Source organism: Vulpes vulpes, chromosome 5 (genome assembly GCF_048418805.1).
Source record: "Vulpes vulpes isolate BD-2025 chromosome 5, VulVul3, whole genome shotgun sequence".
NCBI lineage: Eukaryota > Metazoa > Chordata > Mammalia > Carnivora > Canidae > Vulpes > Vulpes vulpes.
Window position 1 is genome coordinate 11,681,397 of NC_132784.1, and position 23,604 is coordinate 11,705,000.

General features: G+C 42.9%; 1 long non-coding RNA gene across 1 annotated transcript in view; it reads right to left on the reverse strand.

Moving 5' to 3' along the window:
• Window positions 1-23,604, reverse strand: part of LOC112934324 (uncharacterized) — an 80,984-nt gene that overhangs the window by 57,355 nt on the left and 25 nt on the right. The window contains exon 1 of the long non-coding RNA XR_003237885.2: window positions 23,557-23,604. This exon is cut by the window's right edge and continues 25 nt beyond it. This is a non-coding gene — a long non-coding RNA (uncharacterized lncRNA). The remainder of the gene's footprint in view (window positions 1-23,556) is intronic.

A 23,604-nucleotide genomic window follows, 5' to 3' on the forward strand; every position in this document is an offset into this window, starting at 1 on the left:
GGCTGCTCTTGTACTACAGTGGCAGAGCCACGGAGCTGCAACAGAGATGAGCTGCCCACAAGATCTATACTTTTTACCATTAGCTATCTAAACTATTTATTTATTTATTTATTTATTTATTAGATTTTATTTATTTATTTATTCGTGAGAGACACACAGAGAGGCAGACACATAGGCAGAGGGAGAAGCAGGCTCCCTATGGGGAGTCTGATGTGGAACTCGAACCCAGGACCCTGGGATCACCACCTGTGCCTTTCAAAGGCAGATGCTCAAACACTGAGCCACATGGGCGCCCCTATCTAAATATTTATTATTTACACACTTTTCCTCTATGGTGTCCAAGGCAGAATTGGTTCCCTCTAAGGCCGCGGTTCTCAATTTTGCCCCCAAAGGAGCATTTGGCAATGTCCAGAGATATTTTTGGTTATCACAGTTGAGGAGGGATGTATTGCCCCTGGCATGGTGGCTAGTGGTCAGGGATGCGGCTAAACCCCCATGATGCACAGGCCAGCCCCCCACAACAAAGAATTACCCAGTCCCAAATGTCCAAATGTCCAAATTCAAGTGTCAGTGCTGAAGGTGAAACCCTGCTATGAGGAAATGGGTGTCCTAGAAGACTATTATAGTTCTTTATTCACTTACTGAACAAATATTTATTGAATGTGTACTAGGCACCAGGCTTGTATTGAGTCATATGTATGTCGTATATATAATATCCATATTATATATTTACATAACATAAATATAATATTAATGTACTTACATAAATGTAACATAGAGCTCTAGATGTATATGTTATATATCACATATATTTGTATATGTGCCATATGTAGTCTATAATTATATATAATCTATACTTTTTATTTAACCTGCACAACAGGATATAAAGTTGATATTATCATCCCCATTTTATAGATAAGAAACCTGAAACCCAGAGAGGTTAATCTACCGAAAATCATCCAATGAGTGGAGGAAGGGGATTTTAAATGCAGCGCCTGACAATTACTCTGTACTTTGCTAAACGTGGATTTTAATGGAAGAGAAAGCCCCCTGAAGCCAGCCAGCGCCGCCTTCACATTTGGGCTCTTCCACCTACATGCACGGGAGATGAAGACAGTGATACCTTCCCTGGAGCAGGTGCAAAGGTGGAAGGTCCAGCCCTGAAAGCACGTTACGCCCAGAGCCTGTAGTCGCGGGTGCAACAAAACTGTGAGCTCCGGTTACCTTATTCCCCGTGTGTAAGGGGACAGTGGCGGACGTCAGGAGTGCTGAACCCGAGGGGCGCAAGGCGGCACTTTCTCTACTGGAACGTGAGCAGATTTTCTGGATTATCTCAGCCCCCACCCCCACCCCACCCCCAGGGAAAGGGGCTCCCTCCCCTCCGTGGCAGGACCGCTTCTTTGCAGCCGGCTGGGGAGCGAGCGAGCGAGGCTGAGGCTTCTTTCTGCCTGCATCTGTCCGTCTGTCCGCCTGTCCGTCTGTCCGGCGGCTTCTCCCTGAGGAGCCGCGGGGGTCGGATTAACCCCCGGGAGTGACAGACTGTCAGCCTGCGAGGCGCCCGGCCTAATCGCTGCGCCTGCACCGCCGCGCTCCCGACACTCCCGCCGAGCACTTGCAACTGTCAAGAAGGTTTTCTCCGGACGGAGAAACACAATTTCACGTTTTCAGAGTGAGGCATAAGCGCACCAGGCAGCTGGAGATGCGGAGCCCGGCACTGGGGGCCCAGCGCAGCTCACAGCGCGTCCGCAGACAGGGCACTCTTCCCGTCTTTAACCAGCCGGCTTTGTCTTTTTTATTTCTTTGTCTGTTTTATTTCTCTTTTTTCGCCCCAAGGCTTGACACTTTACAAAGTTAAGTCTGTAGCCTCGGTCATATTATTTCAAGAAAAAAACAGAAGCTTGGGCTCTGGGATCATTGAAGCATCACAACCAGGATCTCACACTTTGGAGGAACAATTCAGGGGGGGGCCTTTGCCCCACTTGGACTCCTCAGGGCCTCTGAGAGCCTTCGCCTTCCTCTGATGTTCCCTTTTTTGCTCACCCACACCATAATTATCCAGTCTTCCTGCCCTCATCTCCTAGCTCACTGGTATCAGCATCACTGGTGGACAGAAATTAAGATGGGAAGGATATAGTCTCAGACCTGGAGAGATTCTCCTCTGAAGGAAGAGTCTGGACTGTGCATAGCCCATACAGTACTCTTCTGGGTTCAAGCAGATGTTAAAAGAGGACTATTCTTCTGGTCTCAGTTGCTGCTGAAGCACTAAGGCTGGGAGCAAAGGTAAAGGCCCCCACATTCTAAACAGAGAAGCCAGACCACATATGAAGGATTTGTTAAAAGGTAACCGCCTTCCCCCAAATGCCCATCAACTCCTCATTCATAATTGACCTTGAGAAGGCATAAGGGAAGGCTGCAGAATTGATGAAGGGAGGATGGAGGAGATTTCTTTGTGAAATCAGAATGATGTCAATAAATGATATATGTGACAACTGTGCCCCGAAGCATCTTTCTTATTCATCATGCCCAAGTGGACAGAGAGATTGGCAGATGCAGTGTATACCCCAGCATAAACCAGAGAACCCTTTCTAACATGGAAAATGTACCAGGACGAATTCCAGACCTCAAGTGTGGATGGTGGAATCTCAGAGTAAAGCCATCTTATTTTGATTTTTGAAAAGAGGCAAGATCCCTTGCCTCACCTGAAAAAAACCAATGTGAAGCCTGGGATGGACCTACCACCCACAAACTGAAACTTTCAGGCAACTGCTCCATTTGGAGGGGAATGAGGTATGTAAGGGAAATAGCAGAGGAAATCCACACCAACCACGTGTACTACACATCTCTGTGTTTTCACAGTATCAAAAGATATCCAAGGATCAGCAGATATTTGAGGAAACCAGCAGTAAAGAGAAGGATCAAAGAATTTCTGACTTTAGAGGAGAGATTTTAAGACTAATAATCAATATACACTCAAAGAAATTTACAAAACAAGAATAGGCTACTACTAAATAGGAGCAATAGGATAATTTTTAAAACAAATATTAGAAATTAAAAATAAGGGACACCTGAGTAGCTCAGTCAGTTAAGCATCTGCCTTTGGCTCGGGTCATGATCCCAGGATCCTGGGATCAAGCTCCGCATCAGGCTCTCTGCTCCACAGGGAACCTATTTCTCCTTCTCCCTCTGCTTGCCACTCCCCGTTTGTGCTTACTCTCTCTCTCTCTCTCTGTGTTAAATAAATAAATAAAATATTTTTAAAAGAAATTAAAAATAAGACAGTCTAAATAAAAACAAACCTAAAGTGTTAAAAGAACTTGGGAAATAAAATATGGGATATTTTTTAAAAAGTAAGAAACATAGAAAAATAATCCAGAAGATCAACGTCTACCTAATCACTGTTCCAGGTGGGAAAGAAAGCAAAACATGGAGGGGAGAAAATAATCAGTGGAAAGCTAGAAGAGAAATTTTTCAGAATTACGGAAAGATATGGACTCAAGATTGATTGGACACTATAGACAATAGAGCAGTGCCTCAGTGTTCTAAAGAAAAATGAGATTTTAAAACTTGAATTCTATACCCAGAAAAACTATCAAAGAAGAGTAAAGATAGATATTCTCATACATAAGGTCATTAAGTTTACCTACCAGACACTTTATAAAAAATATACTTGAGGATGTCCTTAAGAACATGGGAAAGGAATCTAGGAAATAAGAAGTCATGGCTTCTAAAAAACACATAGAAACTACTACTACTACTACAGTAGAAACAGTAGAAACTACTACTACAAAGTGTAGCAAAAGAAGTACTGGCTTCATGTAGATTAGAACCAGCAGATAGAGGGTCTCAAGGAAAGTTTCTTCAAAGGAAATACATTTTACTCAAGAAATATTATGATTTAAGAGGGAACTGAAAGATCCAAGTACCATGCTGTCATGATACAACTTATTTTCTCAAAAAGAAAAGAAATATAATTATAAGCTCTAGTCAAAATTAAAAAGCACGAGAAAGTCATGAAAGGTCAAAAGCAAAATTCACTAAATCATGGCATTAATTTGAGCAATTTATGGCATATCAAAAAGGTATAAAAAATAATGAAAGGGATTATAGGGGAAAGGAGGGAAAATGAGGGAAAAAATTAGAGAGGGTGACAAAAGATGAGAGACTCCAAACTCTGGGAAACAAACAAGGGGTAGTAGAAGGGAAAGTGGTTGAGAAGATGTGGTGGCTGGGTGACGGGCACTGAGGGAGACACTTGACGGGATGAGCACTGGGTGTATATGCTGGCAGATTGAACTTCAATAAAATATACATATTTTTATAACAATTAAAAAGAGAAGAAGAGAATCTCATTGGTCTTGACACTTAGATCATTCTCTTACAAGCAGCACAAATTTGAGGATATACGATTAATTTTCTCCGAGGATCTGATCACATTATTTAGTTCTACAGTAAATAATATTTACATATCATGATACTGTAAATTTTATCTATCCATTTTAAACCTACGACAAAGCACTAAACACATAATTATGATTATAGAACAGAATATCAATGCCAAAACCTCGTTAATACACACACAAAAAAAAAGCTCATGAAGGATGGGAAGTGGAGCAGGAGAGAAAACATAGAAAGTAACATAGAGGTAGTATATATCTGAATAATTATGAATCAAGGGATAGTGTCTAAAACAGAACCAAAAGTAGAGATTCCAGTATATTAACATTTTATAGATCATCAATAAAGATCAAAAATAACAATTTAACCAACAAATTCAAAGGAGGCATAGAAAGGAAACCAAAATTATTACGTGTAGGTGAGTTAATTCTTCATCTTTCAAATGAGAAAGCCTATAAATCAAAAACTATTGGACTATTATTTAGAATAATGGTAGTAACCAAGGTTAAAATAAAAACATCCCTAGGAGGGGCACCCCAGGTGGCTCAGTGATTTAGCGCCACCTTCAGCCCAGGGCCTGATCCTGGAGACCTGGGATCGAGTCCCATGTCGGGCTCCCTGCATGGAGCCTGCTTCTCCCTCTGCCTGTGTCTCTGTCTCTCTCCCCCCACCTTCCCCCCGTGTGTGTGTGTGTGTGTGTGTGTGTGTGTGTGTGTGTGTGTGTCTCATGAATAAATAAATAAAATCTTAAAGAAAATCTCTAGGAAATGAGGGTGAGGGTAGGAGGACCACTAATTTCTCCATCATTAATAGTGTGTACTGTATCCATTATCCTTTTTCCTAGGTGTATCATTTCTATGATTTACAAAATAGACAGTGACGACAAAATAAACACATTTCCTGATAAGTAGATTTGGGGACGATCTGGGTTAATGCAAGTGTTGCACTGCCAAGCATACCTTTTACTCACTTATTTAGAGTTCACTCGGTATTTACAATTGTGACAACAATTTGATAGCAAGGTAAAACTATGATCCTGCTGAGCTAAGCCCAGGAGGTCCAGTGACAGAACAAGACATATGATCCAAATTTGCAAAGCTATATAAGAGGTTTTGTATTCATTCTAGAACTAAGTTATGGAACACTGGCAAATAAGAAATTATGAACCCCAATGTTAAATCCAGATGACATAACTTAAGTACATAACGTGTATCAGGCTAAGCATTATTCTTTGTTGCTGTCAACAGCAGGCACCACTGTCCCCGTAACCTTCAACCGTTCCCCTCCACTGATCACCTAATGTCCAGAGTTAGATAAGAGGCATTTAATGTTCTCTACCATCTGACAGCACTCACCCCCTCTAAACTCATCTACTACTCCCATTGTGAGCTGGAGGTAAAACTAAACCAAAGCAGCTGCGTCCAGGGGCATGGGCAACAAAAGGATACAGAGAACAATTTTTTTTAGTATTCTCTCGTGTCTGGATTATGTTTTTTAAATGCCACTTCCTATTTAGAGAAGCAGAGCTTTTTGGAAAAATGACTAATTTCAGGTTTAGAGCAGATAACGTAAAAATTTTGAGCGAGGTATACGTTGTCATACTTGTACACAGAAAAGCTTGCTCTGGGTAACTGACATAATTTATTTGCTTTACCCTATTTGCATTAGTTTTCAAAATTATAACACTGGCGTTTGCTTCTAACACGAAAATCCTGAGCAGAGGCAATTCTGTATATTCTTAGAATACAGATCCCCCCCCCCCCCCCAGGCTATCTGAAAGTCGAGGATTCCAGCGAAATCTTTTCTAAGTCAAAATGTATCTCCTAAAGGGAACCCTCTTACACTGTTGGTGGGAATGTGAACTGGTGCAGCCACTCTGGAAAACTGTGTGGAGGTTCCTCAAAGAGTTAAAAATAGACCTGCCCTACGACCCAGCAATTGCACTGTTGGGGATTTACCCCAAAGATTCAGATGCAACGAAACGTCAGGACACCTGCACCCCGATGTTTCTATCAGCAATGGCCACAATAGCCAAACTGTGGAAGGAGCCTCGGTGTCCATCGAAAGATGAATGGATAAAGAAGATGTGGTTTATGTATACAATGGAATATTACTCAGCGATTAGAAACGACAAATACCCACCATTTGCTTCAACGTGGATGGAACTGGAGGGTATTATGCTGAGTGAAATAAGTCAATCGGAGAAGGACAAGCAGTGTATGTTCTCATTCATTTGGGGAATATAAATAATAGTGAAAGGGAATATAAAGGAAGGGAGAAGAAATGTTGGGAAATATCAGGAAGGGAGACAGAACATAAAGACTCCTAACTCGGGGAAACGAACTAGGGGTGGTGGAAGGGGGGAGGAGGGCGGATGGTGGAGGGGAATGGGTGACGGGCACTGAGGTGGACACTTGACGGGATGAGCACTGGGTGTTTTTCTGTATGTTGGTAAATTGAACACCAATAAAAATTAATTAAAAAAAAAAATGTATCTCCTCACCTCTGCTCCCTGAAAGCTCACATTATGCCACTTCACTTTAATGAAAAACCCACATTATACCTGTTTTTGCTAAATGAAAGAAATCTGAAGAGGATTTTCACTTTCGAGGGGGAAAAAAAGCATTATGGCATTAATGTCCAGTCTCCCATAAAAGTTTAGTGGTGAAATGAGAACTTCCAGAAAGTAGGGATACCTACCTACATCCTATGCAGGCTCAGTAAAAAGACTGTGTTCAAATGACCTTTGGGATCATTCTTTTTTTTTTTAATCTTATGTACAATTAGGTTGATTTGTTTCACTTTATTTTCCACTATTGCATTTGTTTCTCCTTAATTTAACACATTTATAAAATTCAAAAGTCAGGCTATACAAATCCAAAGAGATACACTCAAAGTAGCCTAGTTCCCACGCCTCCTCTACTCTCCACTTCTCTCCTCTACTGTTTTGTTTTGTTCTGTTTTGCAGTTACTTTCTGGTTCATCCTCTCAGTGTTTCTTATTGAATAACTAGAAATAACATAGAAAGGAAACCAAAATCTCACACTTTGCTTTACTCAATAACATTGTGGAGATCAATTGATATCAGTTCAAAGATAAATTATGAGATTGGTTCTCAGTCTTTTCTATTAATTAAAATTAATTTTATTTCTCAAAAAATGTTACATATACAAAACTAAATAGGCCCTTTTTAGTTGTGCATTCTGAGGGCACATACGATTTTTCACTGGGGCTGCTATTTCTTAAGCCTCAGATGAGAACCTTCCAGCTTGTCTATTCATTATAGGCTAAGTTGATCCTAGCCTCTTTATTCCTGCTCACACCACTCCCCATGCTTGGGACATGGTCTTCTTTCTTCTTCATTTGCCCTCTATGTGAGGCAAGGCTAAATTCAAATCCTTCCCTATGAAGCTTTACCTAGTCTTTCTTTCTCTAAGGGAATTGTGCCTTTGCATCCCAAGTGTCTAAATGATGGCCACCACATAGAAAATGTTTAATGAATGTTAGAGATGACTTAAGGGTAATATAGAAAGAATATAGGTTTGGGGGCCTGATAAGTTCTCTGGTCAAATTCTAGCTTAGCTACTTTGTAGCTACATTAGTCATCTATTGCTGTGTGACAAATTACCCCCACAACACAGTAGGATAAAACAACACACATTTATTATCTCATAGTTCTCTGGCACAGCTTAGCCAGATGCCTTGGCTCTCATAGGCTACAGTCAAGGTGTCACGTGGGGCTGTGATCTCATCGGAAGCCTCAACTGGAGAATCTATACTCATATGGTGTTGGATGGACTCAGTTCCTTGTGAATTGTTGGGCTGAGGCCTCATTTTCTCATGAGTTATTAGCTCGAGGCCTCCCTCGGTTCCTTCACATAGGCTTCTTCATAAAGCATCTTGCAATATGGCAGTTGACTTCATCAGAGCAAGCAAACAAGAAAGCAAGAGAAAGTACTAGAGAGAAAATGAAAAGCACAGTCTTTTATAATCTAATGATGGAAGGGATATGCCATCACATTTGCCACGTTAAACAGTTCCTTGGAAGAAACTCATTGGTCCAGCCTACAGTTGAGCAGATGGGATGACGCAAGGGTCTGAACTCCAGGAGGGGGGGAATCTTTGGGAGGCCTGTCAGAAGCTGCCTATCACAGAAACTTTTAACCTTAGGCAAATTACTCCAGCTCTCTTTCCTTATATTTTATTAACAACCTGCCTTAAGTGTGCCAGTGTTAATATTTTATTAACAACCTGCCAGTGTGATAGGGTGATTTCTAAGATAAAATGTCTTTTTGCAGCTTAGATTCACCAGCTCAGTTTTATAAAATTAGTTGATTCTTCTTATGACTTCCTATTTGAATCTAGTACCTTCAGAGAAAAACAAACCAAGTTCACCAGCACCGTAGGAAATACTGATTTACAAACTGGAATGCTTTTTGTTTTCCTTATAAATCTAGGAGGGAAATTGATCCATTATAAGCCTGCTATATAGCTCATGGTTTTGCAAGATATTATATTTCACAATTATGAGATATTCTAAGAGATTTTTGCTAGTTTTTTTCTGGTTTGTTTGCTTTTTTTTTCTTGTGTTCATTATGGCAATAAAATTTCCTGCCAAGTCTTAATAGTTTAGAGTCAGAAGAAGCCCTCAAGAAACACACATCTAAAGGAAGAAATTCTTCCAGCCAAAGTTAAAGGAAACTAGCACCACCTGTGTGAATCCATTGTAATGCTTAATGAAATATTTTGATTCTGTAACACATAGGAAACTCTCTCCATTCCAATTATATTTCCTGGTCTCCTATGAACCAAAGTATTGACTTGAGAGTTAGGATGATCCACACACATGACCTTTCCAAGCCCCAGTTAGCCATCCATAAAAATGGGGCGTATGGTCCTATCCTCATTGACCTGCCACTTGGCTTCCTTGCAGGACACAGCAGGGCCTGGGAGGAGCCCCTAGAGATCCAGCAGTGGGAGGAGGGTGCTGTGTTTCTTTTAACTGTCATCATAGAGACTAATTCTGAAAAAAAAAAAATCAACTCAAGGGAGTACGTATCAAATTAGGGACTCATAGACAGTCAGAATTGAATTCCTAATCCATGGGGGCATTGGGCAAAGAGGAAAAATCCAGATGTAAAACCCACATGAAAGACAAGGAACAAAAAGAGAAAAGAAAAGAAAAGGGAAAGATAAGTTAGTTCTAAGGAACTAGAATGGGCTGGAGCTAAAGCACCGGGCAGTGGTTTTCTCATTTCTTTAACTCCATGGGGGCCTGCTGGAAACATTTAAAGGGAAATCCTTGGAACAGACACCTACCACCTGTGGCTATTGGAAAGATATATATTATTTAGATACCACTGACTGAAAAAAAAAATGCCTTAGAAGGAAACATCTTGAGGAACAGCAAGGTGCAAAATTATTTCATTTTGCTCTGCATTTTTGGAAACAATTGACTTCAAGCTTCCATAACTTCATGCCTTAAAGTCTCCATCACAGCTGTTAGAGAAATTCTTCATGTGCTCTGTTATGACACTGGGATTTTTGCAGCCATGAATGGACACAAAAAGATGTCAATCATATCCAGTAATGAAAAGTTCATTTCTCACTCCCTATTGTGAAGGCAGTGCCTTTGTGATACCCATTGTGTGAGGCTGTGTTCAAGCTCATTTACCTTCACATACAGAATATCTATTTTATATTAAAAGTTTAGACTGTAGTCACCTCAGATCATACCTAATGCATTCGAATTGTATTACCATTATCCTCTATTAAATCTATGATGACGCTACAATTCTATGTCAGAAATAATAAAGAGATTAATGTGGAGTAACAGATCCCAGTGTCACCTCCCTCTACATTTCAACATCAAATATTTTTGGCACTGAAAACCAGTCTCTGTCAGCCAGTGAGAATGAGGATTTTGGCAATAGAGAATCCATCGAGAGATGTGAGGGGAATTCTCCAAGTCATGTAGACAGCTGCTGAAGTGATAATTGAATAAAAGTGAAAGTCCTTCCTTTTTCTCTCCTTCTAGAAAAATCTACATTTATTTCCCTAACTTCACAGAACATACCCTCCTCAGGGGGTGGTGATATATGCTGAGGAGAGCTTATTTGAAGTGGTTCTTCGACAGCTGGATTTATGAATGGATACAATAAAGACAGTTGAGGAGAAAGAAAGTCAGCACTGAACATGCTGGTCCCAGATTGTAAAGCAGTATCCCCTCAAATTTAAGAGGCTGAAATTACCTTCCTACTGCTCTGCTTCCTCTACCCATCCAGCCAGCCTGAAGAGGGAACAAAGTGATGGAAGCAATTTATTCACCCACTCAACAAATATATATTGAGCAGTGGATTATCATTCCTTACTTCCTAAAGCAGTCATATATCTGAAGACATTTCATCCTTATTACAAAATAGGAGGGACAAAGATTATCATTCCCACTTTACAAATGAAGAAACTAAGTCTCAGAATGACTTGTGTACTTTATATAGTTATTGAAGAATAGATTAGAGAGATAGACTCATGCTTCAGAGCTTCCTTCCATGGTCATTCAGGGCCAGGAATGGATTTACAGTGAGAGTACGGGAGTGGGATTTCATTTTCAAAGTTCACTCTGGCTGTAAAATGGAGAAGAGCCCTGGGGAAGAAAGACAAGAGGCATGACAACTGCTGTAGCCACCCAAACAGTGACCATGGCCTGAACTAACAAATGAGACTTTGGAAGTGCTTAGTGACTAGATCGATGTTAGAAACTGGATGGTAAGGAAGCAGGAGCTATTGAGGATGTCTTGGGTCTGTCATTTGAACAACTAGATGCAATTCTTTTCTAAGATGGGGAACATGGAAGAGCAGATTAGGAAAGGAAAGGGAGGAGTTTTTGCTTCATTGTATATAGTATGAGAAAGCAGGTGGGAATAGTTTATCAGAGGCAGGTGCATGGTTCTGGAGCTCAGAGGTGGCATCTTGCTTTGGTTGCAATTTAGGGGTACCGAATATTCTAGGAGCAGATACCATAGGTGCTCATGGCAAGAGAATCTCCAGGGAGTGACAGAAGTGGAAGCCAGACTGCAGGAAGTGGGGAGTGAATTGATTGAAGGTACAGTGTAGACAACATTCTGAAAAAAAAAAATGACTGTAAAGACACAGAAAAAGATAGAGCCACAGGTAGTGAGAGCATGAGTTGCAGGGAGAATTGCTTTATTGTTTTAAATGAAAAACTGTTTAAATGTTGATAGGAAGGAAGCATTGGAGAGGGAGAGATTAAAGGCACAGGAAATTCATTCAATGAACAGAGAGAGAGTGACAGAGCCCTCACCATGTGCTGGAGACCCAACAGTAAGCAAAGAATACAAATACCCACACTGGGTCACCTGGGTAGCTCAGTGTCGAGCGTCTGCCTTTGGCTCAGGTCGTGATCCCAGGGTCCTGAGATCGAATCCTGCATCAGGCTCCCCACAGGGAGCCTGCTTCTCCCTCTGCCTGTGTCTCTGCTCTCTCCGTGTCTCTCGTGAATAAAAAAATTTTTTAAAAATCCCGCTTCATAGAAATTTCATTCTGGCAAAGAGATAATACATAAATAAACAAACACATTATAATAATATCTACTAAGTATGAAATGCAATATAAAGCTGGAATACTTAAAACAGTATGGCACTGACCCAAAAATAGATAACGGATCCACTGCGACCAAGACTCTCCTCTTGACCAAACTTCTAGCCAGGCTCCTTTGAGCCCTTTCTCAACCAGGCCTCCACAGTGGCCTATGATGACTTGAATAAAACACAACAAAGTTTCTAACAATTCACGGCCTCACCCTTAAGGTGATCTAAACCCTCCATAAAGTGCTCCCCTGAGAAAACTCAAGGTTGCTGAAAGAATTTACTGTTTGTTCTAGCCAACACCTCCAGCCTTGGTGAGAGTGTGGGAACCTAATGTCTATAAGTGCTAGTTAGCAAACCCAAACCAGTTGCACACGGACAAAGCCCTCTTCCTGCTTTTTGTATGTATTCACTTCCCTGACTCTACTGAGTCCTGCTTAAACTCCTCCATATTCCTGAGTTCTCCCTTTAAAAAGCCCAGTCCCCTCTGCACAAAGTTGAGTTCACGCTAGACTCTTTTCCCCATTGCAATAGTACACGACTGACCAAAATGTGTCTTCAACACTTTAACTAGCATCAAGCTTTGTTTAACTTAGACAATAAAGCCAAATAAGAATCTAAAGCCTGATAATATATGGAATTTAGTATATGAAAGAGTTGACATTTTAAGTCAGTAGGACACACTTAACAAGTGGTGTTGAGACAATTGCATGATTTTGGGGAAAAAAATGAAAAATGGTCCTTTAGGAAGTAGAGGAAGCTAACCTGAAGTAGGAAAATGCACCTCTTGTATTTCCCTTGGAGAAGAGAAGGGAGGGTATTTATGCAAAGAATGCATGCGTGGTGGAAGAGCAGGAAGATGGAGATGTCCCATCTGTTGGCTTCTCTTTTCTTTCTGAGACAGAATGCAGTATCTTTTGCCAAGGATAAAGGGGCACTTGGAAATTAAAAACCTGGAGGACATAGGGGGAAAAAGTAAAAAAGGAATACAATTAAGTTAAGGCCCAACCGGAGACTTGTCATTTGTGGTAACTGAACTAGAATATGGATGCAGGACCAGGTTGAAAAGTTTCCAGGGCAGATAAGGGGTAGGGTTCCACAAGGTGGAAACGACCCCAAAGCTCTGGAGACCATAGGCCAAACAGAGCTGTGTGCCTCCTGTTTAGGCACCAAGCAGGAAATACATTCTCTAGAACTATGGGGAAGCAGCTGAGACCCACTCTGGCACCACCACATCAGTACAACATATTTAAGAACCAGGATAGGTTCCTTCAACAAATCACATAAACCTCCAATAGATTTGATTTCTCCATCAACATACGTTCCTCAGGGAACCCTGGGTGGTGCAGTGGTTTGGTGCCTGCCTTTGGCCCAGGGCGCGATCCTGGAGACCCGGGATCGAATCCCAAATCGGGCTCCCGGTGCATGGAGCCTGCTTCTCCCTCTGCCTGTGTCTCTGCCTCTCTCTCTCTCTCTCTCTCTCTCTCTCTCTCTCTCTCTCTCTCTCTGTGTGTGACTGTCATAAATAAATAAAAATTTAAAAAAAAACATACCTCCCTCAATATGTATCAGGCTGATCCTAGAATCGAGATTATTCCCTACTGAACATCTTCTCTCCACCTCCATTATTTTCAATGGCAGGCCTCACAGCCAAAAAGGTAGTGTGGATGGGTATTAGGGAATCAAGGAAGAGAACCAGGACATGAACAAGGGAGAGGTATGGAACTAGGCAGAGCCAAGGTTGGATTTAGGAGCTGTGGTCACCACAATTCAAGAATTTGGGACCAAAGGCCAACTTTCTCATGGTAGACAAGATCTGATAGGCAAAAAAAGACTTGAAGAATTGTTGTCCAGGAGTAAGAATCAGCCACTGAGCCACCCAGGCATCCCTCTTTAGCAGGTCTTAAAGATCCTTAGCAGGGCAGCCTCAGTGGCTCAGTGGTTTAGTGCCACCTTCATCCCGGGGCGTGATCCTGGAGACCCGGGATGGAGTCCCACATGGGGCTCCTTACATGGAGCCTGCTTCTGTCTCTGCCTCTCTCTCTCTCTCTCTCTCATAAATAAATACATAAAATTTTAAAAAAAGACCCTTAGCAAACTGCTGCAGACTAAAATCAAGTGGAAAATCAAGGAGGCTAATTTGTCTGAAATAAAGCAAACAGGGGTTTCTGGGCAGCTCAGTTGGTTGAGCATCTGCCATTCTGCTCAGGTCATAGTCTCAGTGTCCTGGGATGAAGTCCCACATCAGGCTCCATGCTCAGCAGAGAGTCTGCTTCTCCCTCTTTTTCTGCCCTTCCCTGCCTCCACTTGTGCTCACACTCTTTATCTCAAATAAATACATAAAATCTTTTTTAAAAATGAAATAAAGCTATCTAGAAAAGAGTCTAGAGAACCAGTAGTAGAATTAAGAGGGACACTTGGCCATAGAGTGTCAGAGCTTAGGGTTGTCTGCTTATTGTCCTCCCTGCCCTGAGCAAGAATGGTGAACACTGGCTGGAATTCCCGGCATTGACTTTGCTAAGGAAGATATCCCTATTGCAGACACACCAGCCAGGTGGTAAATTAGGAGTCATGGGGAGAAGAAAGAGCTGCATCCTTTGCAAACATGATAGGTTTGTTCCTGATGTTGTTCAGGCTGCTTTAACAAAATACCATAGACTGGGTGGCTTATAAATAACAGAAATTTATTTCTCACAGTTCTGAAGGGCAGCAAGTCCAAGATCAAGGTCCTGGTAAATTCAGAATCTGGCGAGGACCTGCTTCCCGGTTCACTGATGGCCATCTTCTCTCTGTGTTCTTATATGACAGAAGGAGGTGGAGGAGCTCTGTGGGGTCTCTTCTTATAAGAGTACTAATCTCATTCATGAGGGCTCCATCCTCATGATTTATTCACCTCCCAAAGTTTCCACCTCTAAATACCATTATGTTATGGATTAGGTTGCAACATATAAATTTTGGGACACATAAAAAGTCTGTAGCAGTTTGTTAAGGGTCTTTAAGATCTGCTAAAGAGGGACGCCTGGGTGGCTCAGTCTGCCTTTGGCTCAGGGCATGATCCTGGGATCCCACAGTCGAGTCCCACATCGGGCTTCCTGCATAGAGCCCGCTTCCCCTCTGTGTCTCTGTCTCTCTGTCTCTCTCTCTCTCTGTGTGTCTCCCATGAATAAATAAACAAAATCTTTAAAAAAAAAAAAAGGACCTGCTAAAGAGAGAAGCAAGTTATCTTTGTGATTCAGGGTAGGAAAGAAACACTAATCTTTCAGTAACATCAGGATAGCCAGCCAAAAGCCCAACCATTATAATTTATTAATCCTAACAGATAAATTTGTGGCGTGGAAGACAGAGAGGCTTCATTTAAGGATGTGAATAATCTGGTCACTCCCCTCCTTTCAAACTTCCAGTCAAATGTTTCCCCCATAGGTTCTTGATATGATGTGTTTATGTGAACAGGTCCAGCATCTTCAAGAGTTCCATCTCATGCGTAGGTAAAGACCGAGACATCTAGCAAAATCTTTGCCTTTCCTTTGGTGTTCTTTAAGGTTTTCCCAAGTTCCATACTCCATATCTCGCTACTTCCCATGCTTTTCTGGTTGCCTGTGCTTGTTTTCATGTTTGTGCTTGGGCTCTCCACCTACCTTACATCCTTTGTGTGCACACTGTGTTTGGCTTTGCCCCAACCACCAGATGGCTCCATGCTCTGCAGCCCCTGGGATGTCTTGCTCCTTTGCATGTCCAGCCCCAGGTCCTAGGGTCCCTACTTTCCTTCTTATCCAGAAAAAGAATTCAGATAATATTCAATCCCTACTCCAACACCTTTACTTCCTCTCCCTCCTCTGCCTCAACTGCTCACCAAGCAAGGCAGTCATTTTCTCACAGACTTGGGTCCCTTGAGGGACATTTGATGTTACAGCAGGACATGTGAGCTATTCATCCCATAACTCGACTTTCTTACAGAGACACTGGCCAGTCTCGTGTCCTGAGAATAGAAAAGGCAGAAGCTAGTAAGAAAGAAAAAGGAAAAGTCCCTCACATTCAGAACCACTTGGCAGTCACAGCTAAACATTGTTATTCTCTTACTAGACAGAAACGAGTCATGGAATACCAGCCTCAGACAAGCCTACTCTGAGATGATGATAGAATGGGACAAAGCAAAGCCACGTCATCACTGAGTCTAAGCAAGTACAAAACACAGTCACTGTGCCACACGCAGCACACTGAACACTCCCATTACTGGACCAGAATGAGTGATTTGCTACTTCTTTGCCCATCATAGCTTTATCTTTGTTCTAGTCTCCCTCCATAGACATCAGATTTATTGAGATACCCAATTATACAATTACTCTCAGTTTCTTTTTTTCTAAGATTTTATTTATTTATTCATAAGACACACGGGGAGAGAGGCTGAGACATAGGTAGAGGGAGAAGCAGGCTCCCTGAGGAGAGCCCAATGAGGGATTCGATCCCAGGACCCAGGGATCGAGACCTGAGCCAAAGGCAGACCTATAACCACTGAACCACTCAGGTGCCCCTCCCACTTTCTGACAGCATCAAATCTCCGCTTTCTTAGATTCTCCCCCTAATTCAATTAAAGCCCAAATCCTATTATGGGTTTTTGAAACACCCTCTTACTTGGGTGGTCCATGGTTCCCCAGGTCTATGCTCTCCCTGGCTGCAAGGGGTCCTAAATACAATTTTCATACCTGCAGGTTGTTCCTGATGGCCTTCAGCTCCACCGACATTAATAGGAAATGGTCCCTCCTGTGTGCCAGGCACTATATTAGGGACAAACACAACCTAACTTTTAAAACTCCTTAATAGCAACTCTGTGAGATGGTTTTATCATCTTCACAATACAGAGGAGAAGACCGAGACCCAGAGACATGCAGCGGGGGAGTAGTAGGGTCACAGTTAATTTACCAATGTCAGGGCCCCCAAAGCTGCCATGTTTCCCTTAATTTGGAGCAGTGTCCTTTCCATGTTTTCCATCACTTGGAAAAGATGCCATCAGAGGAGCCAACTTCACCCACCAGCTCCAGGATCAGCAAAAAAGGAAAACCAAACAGGGCTGGCCAGTTAAACTAAAAAAGAACAGATCCGGGTATATAGCATGATGGCAAAACTAGGTAAACTCATTTGAGGCCAAGAGACACAGCACCTGAGCCAAATGGCCTAAAAGGCAATATGGATGCGAGAATGGAACAGAGCGCCACTATTTTCTGGCAATTTGCAATATCTCAGTTAATAAAAACAGAAAACAAAGGGAGTGAGTGGATTGGCTCACGATGAGCTAATCTGAGGGAACAAAGACACAACCGCTGTTGCAAATATTGTGAACAGTAAGCAGAACAGGGGAATCAATGCTCCTAGGGTAATGAGAGCAAATGAAAGGCTGAGAAATAGAGAAGATAAAAAGAGCAAGGGAAAAAAAAGCCATCGTTATCACTGGGTTATTAGGCCAGCACTCCTTGGGGAAGGGAGAAGCCAGTGTCGGGCACAGTTGTGGCCTGATGGTGTATTGGTGGAAGTTGCCTTACCCTGGCAGGAGACCATCTGTGTGAGCCTTGCTGGTGTTCCTGCCTCTGGGGTCGAGCATCCTGCGGTCTGAATTCGTTTTCTCTTGGCAAAATGGATCTGTCCGCTCCTCTGAGCAGAGACGGAGCAGGAGAGAAGGCCTAGAAAGCTTATTGCATGTCACGTCGCTCTTGAAAATCACATTTTTATGAGTGTAAATGAATCAGAAACATATGGATGAAATTTCCTGGCTTGATGTGAACAGCCTCATACCCCAAGCAGTGCCCTCGGAGAGGATGCCTGGAATGTCAGTGTTTGCGCCAGAATCCCGGGTGGAAAGGTCAGGGGAGGCGCCCTCCCCCACACTCGTACCCCATCCCTGCAGTACGGCCCCCATGTGGCCCTCCCCAGACCCACAGAGACTTGCCTTTGCCAGACCACTTCCCACTCCCTAATGTGCTCGTTCTATGCCAATAATGAAGGTTGAGTGTGTGTGTGTGTGCGCAAAAGCGCATGCATGAGCATGTGTGCACACACGTTTTTACTCCCCCATAAACATTGCAAACAAAGAGGCCGAGGGTGTGCAAAAAGCTGTAAAATGACAACGTCTATTTCTCTTTAAATGATGAAATCTTTCTACAGAAAAGCTAACTTCTTGAATATCATGATACTAGCACTAGATAGCTGGACAATTGTAGAAAATTCCAGCCACATGGCTGTGGCATAAAATTCATGGGTATGAACAGAGAGCATTTATTGAATTACTGTATAAAGTAGAAGAGACACCAATGTCCCACATTTTTGAATCTGGCTTGGTGTTCAGCACCTACATTTTCAACCAGAGCTAGGAAACAGAACCAGGACTGTATTTCATTCCTCACATATGGATTAAGAAGTCAGAAATCAAGACGACTGGGATGAAAATACACACAGATGCCTCTCTGTCAACACGACGTCTGAAGAGCTATACGGATATAACATGGGTGAGTGAGCAAGCATGGCTTTGATGCCAGCTGCACAGGGAGAGAACTGTTGCCTTGCTGTTTGCTAGCTGTTTGACATTGGGCGAGTTGCTCAACCTCTCTGAGCGGCTTCCCTACTATAGAGCATGCCTCGAACATGAGAGTCCAATAACTGATAGCTATCCCTGGAATGAAAAGTTTTGAATTTACATTTTAGCATTGGATCTCCAGACTCACAGAGATCTTGAGATGAGTTATGGGCATATTTCTTTAAGTTTCAGTGTAGGCACAATCTGTCCGAGGTGAGAGCTCGATTTTTCATTCTCTGTCCCTGTGCTCACAGCCTTAACTTGGTCCCCAGATGGGCCAATCCAAAGTAGTGAATAGAAGGCTCACTCTAGTTCCCCTCATGGCACCTGCCCTCATTAGGGCAATTCCTCAGCCCTTTGCTTGTTATCTGCAGCTTGCTCTTCCAGACTCTGGCTGCCTGTGACCACACCACCCTAAGTATGCCCTCTCAGCTGGTCCAAGCCCTACATCTCTGCCATTGTTTCTCAAGAGGCAGTAAAGTTGGAACACATTCCTCTGGTGACGAGATACTTCCTTCCTATGCTGTCAGCAGACTGCAGCATGCTTGGGTTAACCCTGCCTCAGCTTCCCCGCTCCACCTTTGTTTGCTTACCAAATAAACTCCAAATTCTTTGTCCTGCCCCAATCTCATGCCAGCCTCCCTCATCAGGCACTCCTAAGAGCCTTTCAACTCTAGCCAGACAGGTTCAGTCATCTTCTTCCAATCGCACCCAGCTCATACCCAGCCCTGTGCCTCTCCTTGGACTGTCTTCTCCAGCTCTGGGCTCTTTGGGATGTTGACTAAATTCTAGCACTCCTTGAAGACTTTACCCCTACCCAGCTCCATTTCTTCTCCCCCTCCACCAGCCTCTCCAGCCCTCAAGGTCTTCTCTTCCTCTGGCTGCTGCAGAGCATCCACTTTCAATATCACTACTATAATATATAATCAATTCTTTAGTTCTGATCATTTTATTCCCTACAAAAACTTGGCCCTTGGAATCTTGGAATCCCTGTCATAGAAGGAAAAACTGCAACTCCCCCAGCTCCAACTGAGGCAGAGGCCATGATGGGCACACTATGGCCCATTGAGAAGCATCATCAAATGTCTGGTCACAAATGTGCTTCTTCTCTCTATCCACCCTCCCTCCTCTCTAGACCATAGTTTTTGGGTTGTACTCCAGAACTGCGGAGACCAAGGAGGCTGGTAGAGGGCTCCAGGCCTAAGGGTGGGTCAGAGACACCTCCTCAGTCCTCACAAGGAGCATGAGGCATGGAGGGTGGTTTGGAGAGGGGGGCTTCCTGCATGGAACTCTCGCATAACATGCAAGAAACATCCTGTAACATCCTATAACCATGTTAGATTGTGGTTATAAATCTGGCCCAGCATCTGCTTGGGATGGAAAATGGACAACTTAAACTGAAAATACAAAGGTGAAATGATTGCATTTTGTATTCCTAGAATAGGACCTGATGCAAGTCATTTAATCTCTTTATGGCTCAGTATACCTCTGGAGATGACGATCACACTTACCCCACAGGGTAGTTGTGAAGGCTGTCTTTGAAAAATGGAATGCAGAAACGCCTGGGTGGCTCAGTGGTTGAGTGCCTGCCTTTGGCTCAGGGTGTGATTCTGGAGTCCTGGGTTCGAGTCCCACATTGGGCTCCCTGCATGGAGCCTCCTTCTCCCTCTGTCTATGTCTCTGCCTCTCTCTCTGTCCCTCTATGAATAAATAAACAAAATCCTTAAAAAAAAAAAAAAAAAAAAGAAAAATGTAATGCACCCACACAATGGAATAGTACTCAGCCACAAAAAAAGAGGTACTTGAAGATGTTAGGCTAAGTGAAAGAAACCAGACATAAAGGCCACATGGTGTGATTCCTTTCATATGAAAGGCATGTTCAAAATTGAACAACCCCATAGAGACAAAATACAGATTAGCCGTCTTTGGAGGCTAGGCAGAGGGAGGGGTGGGGAGTGCCTGCTAATGGGCACGGGGCTCCTTTTGGTGGTGATGAAGTTGTGGAATTTGAGAGAGAGTGATGGTTACACAGTCTTGTGAATATACTAAAACCACCAAATTATACACTTTTAAAGGGTGAATTTTGTGGTATGTTAATTATGACTCAATATTTTCAAAGCATAAAAAAATAATGTGCACAATCTGTCGGAGACCGAGCCTGGCAGACGGGAAGATTGTTGTGATTAGGGTGGGAATTACAGGGAAGAGTAAGATAACAGGAAAACAATTAGATGTGGGATTAAACCCTCATTCTTCCACTTACTAGCTGTGCTGTGTGACCTTGGGAAAGTTATTCCAACTGCCTTAGGTTCAGCATTTGCAAGGGTTATTTGGGAGCACTAACACAGATCCCATTGTATCAAGTAACATACCTAAAGCTCTTCTGCACAGTGCTTGGCAGGGTATAGATGCTCAATAAGCCGTAAGAGATCTACGTAGATCTCTTCCTCTTTATTTTCTATTCAATCTCTTCCCCGAAATAATTCTCAGAACACAGCTGCAGCTGGCCAAAGCTGGGGTTCCATCCCCAGAACTAACAAGAACCCAGCAGTGATGCTGGTTGGGATCATACAGAGCGTTTCTGCAGTGTTCTGCAGGGAGCCCCAAAACAGAATAAGCGGAAATGCTAGTGAGAACTGAATCGGGAAGGGAAGCCCGAGGTCAGCGCTGGGGATGCAAGTCCAAGAACTGAGTCTAGCAGAGTTTGAGGCTCTGGGTCTCGCCACAGAGTAAGTCAAGGGGTCAGGGCCCAAGCAAACAAGATCTTGGCCCAAGCCGAGACAAACTGTTCAGGATAAAGGCCATGAGAAAGGCAGTGGCAACAGGGCCCAAGGCAAGACCAGGCCTGTTTATTTAAAAGACACTCAACTAGATTGGATGTAAGACCTGATATCCGTTATCCTCAACTAGTCAGTAAATCATTCTCCCTGTCATAGCAGCCTATGGAAAGGGGAAGGAATGGAAAGGAGAGGGGGAAGGGGAGAGTGGGTTCTAGGGAAGTGGATGTGATTAATCATCACCACCTCTCCCTGGACAATGCTGTTCAGTGTGTAGCAGTTGGGGGTGGGAAATCCTTTCTCGAAAATTCTTCGTTTCCTCATCCCACAGTCCAACAACCCTGCCAAAATATTGCCACAGGATACATTTAAGGACAAAAATGGAGTGATTTGTTAGATGCAAAATTTCTGAGATGGGAGGCTTTTTGCTCAAGAGTTGAAATTGTTGCATTGACAAATGTTTGTGTCTACTCTTGCTGGCTGGCTCAGGGGCTGGAGGGGGGGAAGAGGGAGAATTTGATCCTCTGAAGAAATTCCTCCTAGCTGTCTCTTAATCTATTCTGTGATCAATACTAACACTGTCATAATACTTAAACTCCTTTTCCTTATTGTCACCCATCTATGTATGAATTCATTACAAAAGCCAGATGTAGGACAACATAAGGTCTACAAGATAAAACAAGAGCAGATTATTTTATTATAATCCATAGAGAGGGTACCTGGTCAGCATAATAAATGACACCAGGCACCTTCACTGCAAACAGTGGGGCCAGGCAGTTTTTCATCGTTCACTCTTACACAGAGATAGATCCTCTTCCTAAAGGCCATTGGATTTCCAGGCAGAAGTGTGCACATATGTTTTTGTTTAGGGCCCGCATCTTCAGTGATGTCCAGGCTGCTTCTTGGGGACCTGGCCAACACAACTTAGTAGAGTTTGAACTCACAACAGCAGACATTCTGTATTGCAATCATTTCTCCTTTTGGGAAACCATATAGTACCCCAAGGCAGAGGCTGAGGACTGGAGCCCGCTGCGAATGACTAGAAGAAAGAGCTTCAAAAGCCTTCAGCTGCTGTGATTCTTATTGGATGGGCTCCATATCCTGACTTGCACACTTGTCCACACACACACATGCCCTGGCACACATGCTAACTTATACAAATTTAGGTCCACACACATGTACACCCATACACCTACCACGTGTGTATATGCATCTCACACACACACACACACACACACACACATATACAAGTACCTTTGTGCACACATGCTCAAAAATATACCACATACACACATTGCTTATATGTGTGAGCACACTCAAGAAAACCCCGCAGATGTACATACACATACACACACACACACACACACACACACACACACACATACCCTTCACGTACATGGATAAGTTCAGGTCCTCATACCTGCAACAAGGATTCTGGGACAATATTGAGGTGCCCAAATTATAGCCATAGTCACAGTCTTCCAGACAACCGCACCCACTATAGAAGTGATATTTTTTAGGAGACATTATGAAAACAATTACAGCATTTGCTGCACCCACAAGAAGTCTATAAATCACTGTGCTTTCTCCCCAGCAAAAGGGAGAGGCAAAGCATTGTTCAGACCATAACCAAAATGCAACCAGGTATTAACACTGGGAAGACCTTCCAGTGCAAACATCAACACTCCGAAATTAACACACACCAATAAATAAATGAGGGCTGGTTTGGCTCCCAAAAACTTCTGAAGCCTTTCCGATTTCAGATGGATGGGGACCTAAGGCTGATGTTCCCATTGGTCAACCTACACGCATTTCTGTGGCTTTCAGATAGAGGTAGGCTTCCTGGGTTCCTCCCAGCTTGGAGATATTATTTTTACTAATAACATTTTTAAAGGTCCAGACAGGCCATTTGCTTACACAAGAAATGCAGTGGAAAGAAGCAACAACTTCTTTGCTGCCATTTTCCAGTTTGACAAAACCACATCTTGGAAGTAGAAACTTTGGAGGCAGTTTGCCTAAGATGCAAGGCAGGTTTACAGACAAGCGTATAAGTTCTTTAATGCGAATATATTTGTTCCTAAATTGTTGGCAGTGGGAATTAGGATTTTCATAAACAACCCTAGCAAGCATCCCCTCTTCCTCCCTCACCATCCTGCATCACACCTCCCACCTGCCCGCTGCCCATCTCAAACCCCTAATAAACAAATTCCTTTCTTACACCATCGGCCTCAGAGAAACATGAAGCAAGCTGTTCTCTTGAGTTGGG